The 17,451-nt window shown below is 35.4% G+C and overlaps 1 pseudogene; it reads right to left on the reverse strand.

Moving 5' to 3' along the window:
* Positions 1 to 17,451, reverse strand: part of LOC109460515 (ATP synthase F(1) complex subunit alpha, mitochondrial-like) — a 108,503-nt pseudogene that overhangs the window by 18,302 nt on the left and 72,750 nt on the right.

A 17,451-nucleotide genomic window follows, 5' to 3' on the forward strand; every position in this document is an offset into this window, starting at 1 on the left:
TAATTGACGTGCAATAATCTGAACATACGTAAACTGTACAATTGGATTTCTTTTGACCAGTGCACACACTAAAAACACCACCTCACCATCAAGAGAATAAAGGTATTTATTACCTCCCAAAGTTTCCTGTTTTTCATGGTAAACTGTGTATCCCTCCATGCATCCTCTTCTCCAGACAACAACTTATCTGTTTTGTCACTATTCATTAACTTTACTTTCCATGTTTTTATATAAAAGGACTATTATTATATACATTCTCTTTTAGTCTGTCTTCTTTCACTTAGAATAATTATTTTGAGATTCATTCATGTTGTCGTATCATTATTTCATTCCTTTTTATTGCCAAGTAATATTGCACCATATGAAAATATCTCAATTTGCTTAACTAGTCACCTGTTTATGGGTTTTTGGATTATTTCGAATTTTTGGCTATTAAAAATAAAGCTGCTGTGAATATTTGTTTATAAAGATATATGCTGTTTTTTTTTAGGGGGGGAATGTAATAGCTGGATCAAATGGTAGATGTGTGGTTAGTTATTTTTAAAACTGTCAAACTATTTCCCAAAGTAGTAGTATAAAATTGTGGAAGAATTCCAGTTGCTTCACTCCTTTTCTTTTTTTTTATTGTGGTAAAATATACATAACAAAATTTACCATTTTTACCATTTTTAAGTGTGCTGTTCAGTGTTCTATTAGTTTGTTTGGGATACTATAACTGAATGCCATAGACTAGGTAATTTAAACAACTGGAATTAATTTTTCACAGTTCTGGACACTGGAAAGTCCAACATCAAGGTGCCAGACACTTCAGTCCCTCAGGGAGAGAGCTCTTTCTGGCTTGCAGCCAGCTTCATGCTGTGTCCACACTTGTAGGGGTGGGAGGAGAGAGTGCTCTGGTATTTTTCTTTTACTTTTCTTATAAGGACACTACTTCCATCATGGGAACTCAACCCTCATGACCTCATTTAAACCTAATTAACAGATTAACTACCGTCACATTGGGGATTAGAGTTTCAAGATATGAATTTGGGGAGGACACAATTTAGTCCATAGTGAGTGGTATTAAGTCCATTCATTTTGTTGAACAACTAGAACCACTATCCATCTTCACAGTTTTCATATTCCCAAACTGAAATCTGTGCTCACTAAACACTAACTTTTCATTTCCCTTGCCTTCAGCCCCTGGCAATCACTGTTCTAGTTTTGGTTACTAAGAATTAGACTACTCTAGATAACTTGTATAAGTGGAGTTATATTGTGTGTGTATTGTCTTCTTGTGACTGGTTTATTTCACTTACCTTAATGTCTTGAAGACTTATCCATGTTATAACGTGTGTCAGAATCTCCTTCCTTTTAAGTCTGAATAATATTCTATTATATATATATATATATACATACTACATTTTGTTTATCCAATCATCTGTATATGAACTTTTGAGGTGTTTCCAACTTGTGAGTATTGTGAATAATGCTGCTCTGATCACTGGTGTATAAATATCAGTTCAAGACATTGTTTTCCATTCTTTTTAAAAAAACTTACTACATTTATTGGGTTGGCATTAGTTAATAAAATTGTATAGGTTTCAAGTGTACAATTCTATAATATATCATCTATATATTACATTGTGTGTTCATCACCCAAAGTCTCCTTCCATCACCATATATTTGACAACTTTTAAACTTTTCTACTTCTCCCCACCCCACTTTCTATCTGATAAGCCCCATTCTGCTGTCTGTGTCTATGAGTTTTTGTTTATTTTCTTGTTTGTTCCTTCTTGCTTTCAGTTCTCTTATCCCACATGAGTTACTTTTTCTGTCTGACTTACTATGTTTAGCATGATATTCTCAAGATCCATTCACGCTGTTGCAAATGGCAGTATTTCACCTTTTCTTATGGAAGAGTAATATTCCATTGTATGTGTGTACCACATCTTCTTTGTCCATCATCTATCAAAGGATACTTTGGTTGTTTCCATGTCTTGGCCACCGTGAATAATGCTGCAATGAACATAGGGATACATATACATTTATGAATAAATTTTTCAAATTTTGGGGGTAGATACCCAGAAGGGGGATTGTTGAGTCATATGCTAAGTCTATTCTTAATATTTTGAGGAACTTTCATACAGTTTTCCATAGTGGCTGCACCAATTTACATTCCTACCAGCAGTGTATGAGAGTTCCTTTTTCTCTACAGTCTCTCAGACTTGTTATTACTTGTCTTGTTGATAATAGCCATTCTAACAGGTGTGAGGTGGTATCTAATTGTGGTTTTTATCTGCATTCCCCTAATAGCTAGTGAAGTTGAGCATCTTTTCATATATCTGTTGGATATTTGTTATGCCATTCTTTGAAAAGATTAATAAAATAGACAACCTCTGACTAGACTAAAAAAAGCAAAAAAGAGGAAAGATTCAAATAACAAAATCAGAAATGAAGTAAGAGAGGTTACAATGGACAATATGAAAGACTATATGCCATGAAATTCAATAACCTAGAAAAAATGGACAAGTTCTTAGAAATAAATAACCTTCCTAGACTGAATTGCAAAGAACTGAAAAATCTAAATAAACTAATCAACAGTAAGGAAATTGAAACAATTATCAAAAACTTCCCTGAAAGTAAAAGTCCAGGATCAGTTGACCTTACTAGTGAATTCTGCCAAACATTCAAATAAGATTTAAGATTTAATACCTATCATTCCCAAGTTCTTCCAAAAATTGAAGAAGAGGCAACACTTTCTAACTTATTTATGAGGCCAACATTACTCTGATACCAAAACCTGGCAAAGACAACAAACACAAAAAAGAAAACTACTAATCAATATCTCTGATGAATACAGATATAAAAATCCTAAACAAAATACTAACTAATTGAATACAACAACGCATTAAAAGGATAATACATCACAATCAAGTGGTGTTCATTCCAGGGATGCAAGGATGGTTTAACATACACAAATCAATCATTGTAATACACCACATTAATAAAGAAAACTATAAAAATCATGTGATCATACCAATAAATGCAGGAAAAGCATTCAAGAAAATACAACATCCATTTGTGATTATAACCCTCAATAAAACAGGTATACAACAAAAGAAACCTCAATATAAAAGTCATATATGACAAACCCTCAACTAATATACTCAATGGTGAACAACTCAAAGCTTTTTTTTCAAGATCAGCAATAGGACAAGGGTGTCCACTATCACTGCTGCTATTTAGCATAATACTGGAAGTCTTACAGAGCAGTCAGGCAAGAGAAAGATATAAAAGTCATCCGAATTGGGAATGAAGAAGTCAAATTATCACTTTTTTCAGATGACATGATTCTTTATATAGAAAACCCAGAAGACTCCACCAAAAAACTATTAGAAACAATAAACAAATACAATGAAGTTGCAGGATACAAAATCAATATACAACAATCCATTGTGTTCCTATAAACTAACAATGAAATTTCAGAAAAAGAAATGAAAAACATTCATTTTGCAATTATAATGGAAAGAATAAAACACTTAGGAATAAACTTAACCAAGGATGTGAAGGACCTAAACACTGAAAACTACAAGACATCATTAAAAGAAATTGAAGACAAAGATATTTTCCATTTTTATGAGTATATACTTACAAGTGCAGTTGCTGGGTCATATGGTAATTCTAACTTTTTGAAGAACTTCCAAACTGCCTTTCATAGTGGTTGCACTATTTCAGATTTCCTCCAGCAATGCACAAGGGTTTTCATTTCTCCACATCCTCACCAATACGTTATTGTTATTATTATTATTATTATTATATTAATTTCCATCTTAATTGGTATGAAGTGGTATGTTACTGCAGTTTGGATTTGCATTACCCTAATGACTGTTGAAGTTGAGCATCTTTTCATGTTCTTGTTGACCATTTGTATATCTTATTTGGAGAAAATTCTATTCAAGTCTTTGTCCATTTTTGAATAGTTTTGTTTTGTTATTGAATTTTTAAAGTTATTTATATATTCTGGGTAGTAATCCATTATCAGATATATGGTTTGTAAATATGTTCTCTTATACTGTGAGTTGCTTTTTCATTTTGTTGATAGTGTCCTTTAATGCACAAAAATTATCCATTTTGATGAAATACTATTTTTATATTTTGTTGTTGTTGTTGCCTGTGTTTTGGTGTCATATCCAAGAAGTCATTGATAAATCCAACGTCACAAATCTTCTCCCTCTGTTTCCTTTTTGAGTGAATTTTAATATAGGATGTGAGGTAAAAATGTAGTATTTTTTTTCCCACATGTAGATATCCAGTTTTCCCACCATTTGTTGAAAGACTTCTTTCCCTAGTGAATGGTTTTGGATACTTGTCACCCTATGGTAAAGGATCAGTTGACTGTATGTATATGTGTGAATTTATTTGTGGACTCTCTATTCTATTCCATTTGTTTGTCTTTATTCTAGTACCATATGGTTTTAATTACTGTAGCTTTGTAGTCAGTTTTGAAATCAAGAAGCATGAGATATCTAACATTTTTCTTTTTCAAGATTGTTTTTTGTTATTCAGAATGCTTGATACGCCATATGAATTTTTGATTGTTTCTGTTTCTAAAAAAAAAAAAAATGTAATTGGAATTTTGATAGGGATTTCATTGAATGTGTAAATACTATCACTTTCCATAGTATTGAGCTGAACAATTTTAAGTCTTTTAATAGATGAATATAGGATCTTTCCATTATTTATGTCTTCTTTAATTTCTTTCAGCAATATTGTATAATATTTAGTATATAAGTTATTTACCTCCTTGGTCAAGTTTATTCCTAAGCATTTTATTCTTTTTGATTCTATTTTAAATGGAACTGTTTCTTAATTTTCTTTTCAGACTATTCATTGTTAGTGTATAGAAACATCACTGATCTTGTAGCCTGTAACTTTGCCATATTTATTTATTGTGTTTTACAGTGTGTGTGTGTGTGTGTGTGTGTGTGTGTATGATCTTTATGTGTTTTTCTTTCTTTCTTTCTTTCTTTCTTTCTTTCTTTCTTTCTTTCTTTCTTTCTTTCTTTCTCTCTCTCTTTCTTTCTTTTTTTTCATAAAAGGCCATGTCATCTGCAAACCAACATAGTTTATTTCTTCCTTTCTAATTTGGATGCATTTTATTTCTGTTCTTTTTTTCCTAATTGCTCCATCCTGAACTTCCAACACTGTATTAAATAGAAGTGGCAAAAGTGGACATCTTTGACTTATTCCTGATTTTAGGGGGAAAGCTTCCAGTCTTTACCATTGAGTATCATGGTAGCTGTGGGACATATATCCTTTAATATTTTTTGTAAATGTCCTTCTATTACAATTTTGTTACTTTTTATAATCATGAATGGTGTTAAATATACTCAAGTGCTTTTCTGTATCAATTGAGATAATCATGTGAGTTCTACCCCCTTCACTCTGTTAAAGTGTTGTACTATGTAAATTGATTTTCATATCTTGAACTATCCTTGCATTCCAGGAATAAATATCGCTTGGCTATGACACAAAATCCTTTAATATGTCTTACAGCCTTTTAAATTTTTAACTACAATAGTAAATGTGTAGTGGTATTGCATTGTACTTTTAATTTGTATTTTCCTAATGACTTTTAAGGTGAACATGTTTTCTCATGTTTTTGGCCATCTGTGTTATGTTCTTGGTGAGCCATCTGTTAAGTTTTTTGCCTATTTGAAACATTGAGTTTTATTGTCTCTTTATTATTGAACATTGTGTTCTTTATATTTTCTGGACACATGTTTTTTATTAGCTATATGCTTTGAAAATATGCACTCTACTCTTTGACTTATTTTTTTAATTTTTAACAATATATTTAAGAGAGCGAGAGTTTCTAATTTTGATGACATGCAATTTATCAATTTGTGTTTTTTTATGGAATATTCTTTTGGTTTCATATCTAGAAATTATTTGCTTAACCCAAATTCATAAAACTGTTTCTCTTATGTTTATTTCTGGATGCTTTAGTTTTAGATTTTGAATTTAGTTCTGTAACTCCTCTTGAGTTAACTAGTAGATAGGGAGTGCCATAAATCAAAGCTTTATAGTTTATTAATTTATTAAATTTTTTATTTTGCATATGGATGTTCCGTTGTTCCAACAGCATTTTTTGAAGTCTATCATTTTTATACTATATTTCCTTTGCACCTTTGTCAAATATAAGTTGTAGACATATGTGTGGTACTATTTCTGGATTATACTATTTTTTCCATTGATTTATTTGTGTATTTTTATGCCAATAGTACACTATGTTGATTATAATTACTGTAGCTCTGTATTAAATCTTTGTATCTGATAGTGTCACTTCTCCAACATTTTTCTTCTTCAGAGAAGTCTTGGCATTTCAAGACATGATACTTTTCCAAATGAACTTTAGAAGCAGTTTGTCCAGATTACATCACAGAAATGGTGGCATGAGTCTCTTAAAATCTCCACTGGAATTTACAACAATAATTCTCCAAAAACCTCCCTGCACAGCAGACAGGCAAGACTAAGAGATATGCTGGAAATCATCTCAGTGTGGGAAAACTGGGTGGGGGGGGGAGGAATGGGGGAAGGGCAGAGACATGGGCTGCGTGGGGGCTATTGCAGGAGACAGACTGGAGCTCAGAGCTCCCTGAATGCCAGAACTACCACAGTCATGAGTGAGGGAAACTCTTGGACTGCTAGCACTCCTTTTATGGTGCACAGTCCCACCTGAGGAATAAGTATATAACACAGCTGAACCCAATGCTCACAGTAGAAACCTCAGAGCAAAGGCTGAAGGAAGAAGGATGAAAATGATGGTTTAAGCCCTCACTGCCAAGCAGAGGACAGAAGACATAGGCACAGAGCCTAGGTGACTCCACTGCAGCCTCCCAGAGCTCTCCCCAACTCACCCTCCCAATGCTAGAAGTGGAAGAGTAGCAGGTCACATCAAAAGAACATAATATTTGCAGTTCTGAGAACTGCAGCCCTGCAGCCATGGACTCTCAACCCAACTAGTACCAGTGAAGGGGAGGGAGTCCTGAGTGCAGGACAGGCTGTGCTGCTGGTCGCTGCCATTGCTCAGAGCCACCACTCACAACCCTACTTGATCCTGTTCCACCTATTTGGGAAGATCCCTGCAAGGGTAAACAGAGCTGTTGAAACACACAGGCTCTGAAACTGGTGCAGGAAGAGCTTTGAGACTTCAGAAGCTCTTCACATTCCCCCCACGCACCCATGGAGGTAGTGCCCTGTGATCCATGTGACCTGCTCGCAGAAGAGAAGCCCACCTTATAGGGAATGCCCTCCCCCACTGTGTGAGAAGCCAGAACAGTGCAGAGAAAATATAACACTACAATGTGAGAGAGGACAAAAGACTGCAGTCAGAGAAAAAATAAAACATTCTACCAACACCTACTGGAAAACAAAAGAAAAACCTCTTCCTATCAAATTGTTGTGGAATCCACTCCTGTAGATGTCTAGGAAGAGAAATAATAATTCATTAATTACCATGAATAACCAAGGTGAGCAGCTCAGAACAAAAAAGCTCAGAAAGAAAATAAAGTCTCAAGAAAGTGAACTTAAAGACATGGAAATACGTGACTTAAATGACAGAGAATTCAAGATTGCATTTTTGAAACAACTCAACTAGATGAAAAAAAAAAGTGCAGACAAGCAGTATAATGAACTCAGAAACACAGCCAAAGAACAAAATGAGAGATGTCATCAAAATGGCAGTGTGAGGTGAGCCTCTGTAAATCTCCCCTGGAATTTGCAACTGGTTGAATGACAATAACTCCAAAAAGGACTCCCTGCACAGCAGACAGGCAAGAAGAAGAGGCCCACTACTGAATTCACCTAAAGGTGGGCAAATCGCATGAGCTGGGGAGAAGGGAAGGGAGAAGTGTGGAGACAGAGCCGCGCCAGTGCAGGATACATACCTAACTCAGTGCTCCGAGCTCACTGCATCCTGGAGCAGCTGCAACTGTGGGAGAGGGAAGAACTAAGACTGCTGGGGCTCTGCTTATGGCCCACAGGGCTGAGGGGGAAGCATATAACATGGCTGAACCCAATGCTCATGGCAGAGACCTCGGGGAAAAGACTGAGGGAAGAAGGCTGAAAACAGTAGTTTAAGCCCTCACTGCCTATAAGAGAATGGAAGCCTTAGGTACTGAGACTAGCCGCCCCCTCCCTACCCTCCCGGAGCTGGCCCTGCCCCCACCTGCCCAGTGCTGGAGGTGGAGCAGTGGCAGTGTCGGATCTAAAGAACAGAATATTTGCTGTTCTGAGAACAGTGGACCACAAACACAGATTCACAGCCCAACTAGTTCCGGCAAAAGGGAAGAAGCTGTGGAAGCAGGACCGGCTGTGGTGGTGGTGGCCGCCATTGCTCTGGGCCACCTCTCACAACTCACCCCGCCCCTGACCCCACCTATCTGGGCGGATCCCTGCAGGAGTAAACAGAATGTCTGAAACATACGGGCTCTGAATCTTGTACAGGAAGAGCTGTGGAACTTCAAAAGCACTCTGCATACCCACACGGACACTGCGTCCTGTTACCCAGGCAAACTATTAACAGAGGAGAAACCTGTCTCCCAGGGAATCCCCCCATTGTGTGAGAAGCTGGAATAGTGCAGAGAAAACATAGCACTACAGTGTGAGAGAGAAAAAAAAGGCTGCAGTCGGAGAGAAAATAAAGCATTCTACCAGCAAATACTAGAAAACAAAAGAAAGACCTGTTGCTATCGACCAGTTGCGAAAGCCACTCCAGTAGATGTCTAGGAAGAGAAATGATAAATCAGTAATTGCAATGAATAACCAAGGCAACAAGACAGCTAAGAAAGAAAGTGAAAATTCTCCAGAAAAGGAACTTAAATATATGGATATATGTGACTTAAATGACAGAGAATTCAAGATTGCTGTTCTGAAAAAACTCAACAAGATGCAAGAAAACACAGAAAGACAGTTTAATGAACTCAGAAACACAATCAAAGAACAACATGAGCATTTTACAAAAGAGATCGAAATTTTAAAAAAGAACCAAATAGAATTTCTGGAGATTAAGAACTCAATAGAAGAAATTAAAAATGAAATAGCCAGCTTAGGTAGTAGTGTTGACCACATGGAGGAAAGAATCAGTGACATCAAAAATAGAAACCTGGAAATTACAAAGATGGAAGAAGAAAGAGACTTGAGACTTAAAATAAATGAAAGAACTCTACAAGAACTTTCTGACTCCATCAGAAAGAGCAATATAAGAATAATGGGCATACCAGAAGGAGGAGAAAGACAGAAGGGAACAGAGAATATATTCAAACAAATTGTTGATGAGAACTTCCCAAACTTGTGGACAGAACTGGATCCTCGAATCCAAGAAGCAAATAGAACACCTAGTTACCTCAATCCCAACAGGCCTTCTCCAAGGTGCATTGTATTGAAGCTGTCTAAAATCAACGACAAAGAAAGAATCCTCAAGGCAGCCAGGGAAAAGAAGACGGTAACTTACAAAGGAAAGCCCATTAGATTATCATCAGATTTTTCAGCAGAAACTCTACAAGCTAGGAGAGAGAGGAACCAAATATTCAAACTTTGAAAGAGAGAAATTTTGAGCCAAGAATAATATATCCAGCAAAGATATCCTTTAGATATGAAGGAGGAATAAGACCTTTCCAGACATACAGAAGCTGAGAGAATTTTCTAATACACGACCTGCACTATAAGAAATACTAAAGAAGGCTATTTGAGCACCATCAACAGGGACAATTGGTGGCAACCAAACATAAAGAGGGAGAGAGGAAAGGCCTGAGCCGGAATATGGGAATGGAGAAAGTAAGCATGCTAAAAAAAAATGGAATACTCTAAATATTGAACTTTCTTTTACATAATCTTAAGGGTAACCACTCAAAAAAAAAAAAAAAAAAAATCCAGAACTGAAATATATACTGTAATAAACGAAGAAACAGAGGGAAACATCATAGAATACCGCCCCACAGAAATAATAGAAAACAACAACAAAAAGGCAAAGAAACAATGGAGATACAGCCTTACCAGAAAACTAAAGATAGAATGACAGGAAATCCTCACATATCAATAATCACCGTAAATGTAAATGGACTGAACTCACCAACAAACAGGCACAGAGTAGCAGATTGGATCAAAAAATTAAACCGAACCATATGCTGTCTCCAAGAGACACATCTCAGCTACAAGGACAAGCATAGATTCAAAGTGAAAGGGTGGAAATTGACACTCTAAGCAAATGGTACCCAGAGAAAATCAGGTGTAGCAATAATGATATCAGATGAAACAGACTTCAGGGTGAAAAAGATAACAAGAGACAAAATGGACATTTCATAATGGTAAAGGGGAGTATACAACAAGAAGACATAACAGTCATCAATATTTATGCCCTCAATCAGGGAGTACCGAAATATACCAAACAACTACTAACAGAACTCAAGGGAGAAATTGACCAAAACACAATTATACTAGGGGACTTAAATACATTATTGACAGTTATGGATAGATCATCCAAGCAGAAAATAAATAACGAAATAGCAGCCTTAAATGACACATTAGATGAAATGGACATAATTGACATATGTAAGAGCACTTCACCCTAAATCATCAGACTGCATTCTTTTCCAGGGTACATGGAACATTCTCAAGGATAGACCATATATTGGGACAAAAAATCACCTCAGCAAATTTAAGAAGAAATAAATCATACCAAGCATATTCTCTGATCACAAGACTTTGAAATTGGATACCAACTGCAAAGAGAAAACAGGAAAAAACACAAATACACGGAGATTAAACAACATACTTTTAAATAACGACTGGGTCAAAGAAGAAATTAGAGGAGAGATCAAACGATACATAGAAACAAATGACAATGAAAATATATCCTACCAAAATTTTTGGGATGCAGCAAAAACACTCTTAAGAGGGAAATTTATACCATTGCAGGCCTATCTCAAGAAACAAGAAAACTCCCAAATAAATAACCACATATCACACCTTAAAGAACTAGAAAAAGAAGAACAAGTAAAACCCAAGGTCAGCAGAAGAAAGGAAATCACAAAAATCAGAGCAGAACTAAATGAAATAGAGAACAAAAAGAGGATAGAAAACATTAGTGTGACAAAGAGCTGGTTCTTTGAAAATATTAACGAAATTGATAAACCCTTGGCTAGACTCACTAAGATAAAAAGAGAGAAGACACTAATTCACAAAATCAGAAATGAAAACGTGGAAGTTATCACGGACACCACAGTAATACAAAGGATCATCCAAAAATATTATGAAGGACTATATGCCACCAGATTCAATAACCTAGAAGAAATGGATAAGTTCTTAGAAATATATAGCCTTCAAAGGCTGAACCATGAAGAACTGCAAAATCGAAACAGACCGATCACCAGTAACGAAATTGAATCAGTCATCCAAAACCTTCCCAAAAGCAAACGTCCAGGACAGATGGCTTCACTAGTGAATTCCACCAAACCTCTAAAAAGGATCTAATACAAATTCTGCTATAACTCTTCCAAAAAATTGAAGATGAGACTGTACTCCCCAACTCATTTTATGAGGCCAACATTACCCTGATACCAAAACCTGGTTAGGACAACACAAAAACAGAAAGCTACAGACCAATATCTCTGATGAATACCGATGCAAAAATCCTAAATAACATTCTAACAAATCGAATGCAACAATGCATTAAAAAGATTATTCATCATGACCAAGTGGGGTTCATCCCCGGGGCACAAGGATGGTTCAAGATATGCAAATCCATTAATGTGATATATCACATAAACAAAATAAAGGACAAGAATCATATGATTATATCAATTGATGCAGAAAAAGCATTTGACAAGATACAACATCCATTTATGATTAAAACACTTAATAAAATAGGTATAGCAGGAAAATACCTTAACATAATAAAGGCCATATATGACAGCCCTCAGCTAATCTCATAATTAATGGTGAAAAACTGAAGCCCTTTACTCTATGTTCAGGAACATGACAGGGCTGTCCCCTATCACCTCTGCTTTTCAACATAGTGTTGGAAGTCCTTGCCAGAGCAATCAGGCAAGAGAAAGAAATAAAAGGCATCCAAATTGGGAATGAAGAAGTTAAATTATCATTCTTTGCAGATATAGAAAACCCTAAAGACTCCACCAAAAAGCTATTAGAAACAATAAACGAATATAGTAAAGTTGCTGGCTACAAAATCAACATACAAAAGTCCATTACTTTCCTAAATACTAACAATGAAATCTCAGAACAAGAAATGCAAAAAACAATTCCTTTTGCAATTGCAGCAAAAAGAATAAAATACCTAGGAATAAACTTAACCAAGGATTTGAAAGACTTATATGCTGAAAACTATAAGACATTTTTGAAAGAAATTGAAGAAGACACAAAGAAATGGAATGACATTCCATGCTCATGGATTGGAAGACTCAACATAGTAAAAATGGCCGTATTACCCAAAGCAATATACAGATTTAATGCAATCCCCATCAAAATCCCAATGGCATTTTTTAAAGAAATAGAACAAAAAATCATCAGATTTGTTTGGAACCACAAAAGACCCCGAATAGCCAAAGCAATCTTAAGAAAAAAGAACAATACTGGAGGTATCACACTCCCTGACTTTAGCTTGTACTACAGGGCTACAATCATCAAAACAGCATGGTATTGGCAGAAAATCAGACACATAGACCAATGGAATAGAATTGAGAACCTAGAAATAAAACCATATAAATATGGACAAATAATTTTTGACAAGGAAGCAAAAAACATACAATGGAGAAAGACAGCCTCTTCAATAAATGGTGCTGGGAGAATTGGATAGCCACGTGCAAAAGAATGAAACTGGACTGCTATCTGTCACAATGTACCAGAACTAATTCAAAATGGATTAAAGACTTAAGAATAAGACCTGACACAATAAGCTGCATAGAAGAAAACATAGGTACTGAACTCATGGACCTTGGGTTCAAAGAACATTTTATGAATTTGACTCCAAAGGCAATGGAAGTAAAAGCTAAAATAAATGAATGGGGCTATATGAAAATTAAAAGATTCTGCACAGCAAAAGACACCATGGACAAAATAAAGAGGCCATCAACTGAATGGGAGAAGATTTTTGCAAATAGTGCCTCCAATAAGGGGCTAATATCCAAAATATACAAGGAACTCTTGAAACTCAACAACAAAAAAACAAAAAACCCAATTGAAAAATGGGCAGAGGACCTGAAGAGACATTTCTCCAAAGAGGACATACAAATGGCAAATAGAAATATGAAAAAATGCTCAACATCACTAATCATCAGAGAAATGCAAATCAAAACCACAATGAGATACCACCTCACCCCAGTCAGAATGGCTATCATCAACAAGACAAATAGTAACAAGTTTTGGAGAGGCTGTGGAGAAAAAGGGACCCTCATACACTGTTGGTGGGAATGCAGACTGGTGCAGCCATTATGGAAGGCAGTGTGAAGGTTTCTCAAAAAATTTCGAATAGAATTAACATATGACCCAGCAAACCCTCTCCTGTGTATGTACCGAAAAAATCTGAAAACATTTAGAGATAAAGACACGTGTGCTCCAATGTTCGTTGCAGCTTTGTTTACGGTGGCCAAGACATGGAAACAACCAAAGTGTCCTTCGATAGATGAATTGATAAACAAATTGTGGTATATATACACCATGGAATACTATTTGGCGGTAAGAAAAGATGATATAGGAACATTTGTTACAACATGGATGGATCTTGAGAGTGTAATGCTGAGCGAAATAAGTCAGACAGAAAAAGCAGAGAACCATATGATTTCACTGATATGTGGTATATAAACCAAAAACAACAACAAAAAACAAGAGAAACAAATGAGAAACAAAAACTCATAGACACAGACAATAGTTTAGTGGTTACCAGAGGATAAGGGGTGTGGGGGGTGGGAGATGAGGGTAAATGGTATCAAATATATGGTGATGGAAGGAGAACTGACTCTGAGTGGTGAACACACAATGTGATTTATAGATGATGTAATAAAGAATTGTACATCTGAAATCTATGTAATGTTAGTAACAATTGTCAACCCAATAAATTAAAAAAAGAACAAAATGAACATTTTACCAGAGAAATGAAATTTTTAAAAAGAACCAAGTAGAATTTCTGGAGAGTAAGAACTCAATAAAAGAAATGAAGAATGAACTTGTGAGATTGGTAAACAGAGCTGACTAGATGGAGGAAAGAATAAGTGACATCGAAGATAGAAATCTGGAAATAACACAGATGGAAGAAGAGAGAAGAGGGACCTGAGAATTAAAAGAAATAAAGGAACTCTAGAAGAACTTTCCCACTCCATCAGAAAGGGCAATATAAGAATAATGGGCATATCAGAAGGAGAAGAAAGGGAGAAGGGAAGAGAGAGTATATTCAAACAAATGCAGAGTTGATGAGAACTTCCCGAATTTGTGGAAAGAACTGGATCCTCGAATCCAAGAAGTAAAATAGAACATCTAATTACCTCAATCCCAACAGGCTTTCTCCAAGGCACATTGTATTGAAGCTGTCAAAAATTAACAACAAAGAAAGAATCCTCAAAGCAACCAGGGAAAAGAAGATGGTATCCTACAAAGGAAAGCCCATGAGATTATCATCAGATTTTCCAACAGATATTCTACAAGCCAGGAAGGAGTGAAATCAAATATTCAAACTATTGAAAGACAGAAGTTATGAGCCAAAGATAATATATCCAGCAAAGATATCCTTTAGATATGAAGGAGGAATAAAGGCCTTTCCAGACATATAGAAGCTGAGGGAATTTTCTAACACACTGCACTACAAGAAATACTGAATGAGGCTATTCAACCTGAAACAAAAAAGCAAAAGAATACAAAACCATGAGCAGTATTACGAACAGTCAGATAGAAGCAGGAAATGGCAACCCCCACATCATGTAGAACACTATATACTTTGTATCTTGCTAATTTACTGAATTCATTTATCAGTTCTAATTATTTATTGATGGAATCTTTAGTATTCTTTGTATATAGTATCATGTTATCTGAAAATAATGATTGTTTTACTTCTTGCTTTCCAATTTGGAAGTTTTTTATTTATTTTTCTTGTCTGATTGCTGTGGCTAGGACTTCCAGTACTGTGCTGAATGAAACTGATGAAGTGAACATTCTTGTCTTAAGGAAAACATACTTATTCCATCATTCTTGCCACTTTCTGAAGCAGATCTGGAAGTCCTCTTTTGTGAGTGTCTTTAGTTAAGCTGTCAATGCTGCCTCGATGTCCTGAATCAATTCAAAACGTTTACCTTTCATGGTCGTTTTTACTTTGGGGAAGAGCCAGAAGTCACACGGTGCCAGATCTGGTGAATAAGGTAGATGAGGACACACTGTAATGTTTTTATTTGACAGAAATGGCCATACCAGAAGCAATGTGTGACACAGAGCATTGCCATGATGGAGGATGAGGTAAAGACACTCAAGAAAGAGGTGAGTTTTGAATTACATTTTGCTGATAATTAGTGATGTTGAGCACCTTTCATTTATCTATTGGTCTATTATATGTCTTTCTTGGAAACAAGTTTATTCGAGTTCTTTGCCCATGTAACTTTTTAAAAAGTTTGTAATTAAGTTGTAAGAGTCCCTTATATTTTTTAATATGCATAGTTTGCAAATATTTTCTCCCATTCCATATACACAACAAAGAAAACAATCAACAAAATAAAAATGTTGTCTTTTTATTTTGTTGATCGTTTTCTTTGTTGTGCATAAGATTTTTGGTTTGACATAATCCCATTTGTCTATTTTTGCTTTAGTTGCCTGTATTTTGGATGTCATATCTAAAAATTTATTGCTAAGGCCAATGTCTAGAAGTGTTTTCCCTATGTTTTCTTCTAGGTCTTTTATTGTTTCACATTTCACAATTAGTTCTTCACTCCATTTTGAGTTGATTTTATTTATGGTATAATGTCAGGGTCCAATTTCATTCTTTTGCAGGTGTATATACATTTTTTCCCCAACACCACTTTTGAAGAGACTGTTTTTCTCAATTTTCTATTCTTGGAACCCTTGTCAAATATCAGTTGACCATGTATGTGTGAGTTTATTTTGGGGCTCTCTATTCTGTTCCATTGCTTTGTGTGTGCTGAACTGTATTTTTGCAATGTATTTTTATAGGAAGAGTGATGCCTCTAGCTTTGTTCTTCTTGCTCAAGTCGCTTTGGCTATTTGGTGTCTTTTGTGATCTCATATGAATTTTAGAGAACTTTTTTTCTATTTCTGTGGAAAAATCCCATTGAAATTTTGATATTACATTGATTCTGTAGATCACTTTGAATATGATGAACATTTTAACAATATTAATTCTTCCAATACATGAACATGAGCTGTCTTTCCAATCCTTTGTGCCTACTTTAATTTTATTAGTGTACAAATCTTTCATTTCCTTGGTTAAGTTTATTGCTAAGTATTTTCTTCCTTTTGGTGCTATCATAAATGGAATTGTTATCTTAATTACCGGTTTGGATTTGTTGTTAGTGTATAAAAATGCTACTGATTTTTGTAGGCTGATTTTGTATGTTGCAACTTTGCTGAATTCATTTGCAGGCTTTAACAGTTTTGGTGGACTTCAACTTTGTCTAATCTTAAAATTCTAGAAAACTGCCATTCTTAGAGCATGCACTGGACTTAAAATGAAATCTACTTTGAGGCTAACGATTGTATGGTATGATGAGGGAAAATGAGGAATCTAAACTAGCTCTCATGTTACCTGTTGATGAATAAGGATATAATAGACCTCAACAGTGAGGGAGAAATTACTGTTCATAGGACAATTCACACACCCACTCTTTTCTTTAGCAGCAGCAATCTTGTTGAGGTTATCAGGAAAGCATAGAAGGTATTCACCTTTATTTACAACTGTTAATGGTGGGAAAATATGAGGAATGAAGGAAGGAGACATGGAAGAAATAGTTAAAGTGATAGGAGGAGAAGCAGGCGAAGATGGAGTCACACAAACCAATAGAAAAGATAGTTTCAAGCAAAATAATTACCAGTTGTGCCTGGCAGCATAGGGGCTTGCCAAAGATGTCCACATCCTAATCTCCAGAAACACTATAATGTGTTACCCTCTACCATGTAATGAGCTACTTTACAGAGTAAAGGGGACTTTGCTGATGTGATTAAATTAAGGGCTTTGATATACAGTGATTACCTGAATTATTCAGGTGGGTCCAGTGTAATCACAAGGTTCCTTAAAAGTGGGAGAAAGAGACAGAAGAGGGGGTCAAAATGATCTGAAAATATTGGTGGTGACAAAAATAACTCATACAACTGACTTGTAGTTATCTTTTGTTAGCGGTATATATCGAGTATTAAAATTTTAATACACTTTTTTTCTTTCTTAAAATGTGTATACATTTT

This window comes from Rhinolophus sinicus, chromosome 17 (assembly GCF_057876585.1).
Source record: "Rhinolophus sinicus isolate RSI-liver-muscle chromosome 17, RSI-T2T, whole genome shotgun sequence".
NCBI classification, from domain to species: domain Eukaryota; kingdom Metazoa; phylum Chordata; class Mammalia; order Chiroptera; family Rhinolophidae; genus Rhinolophus; species Rhinolophus sinicus.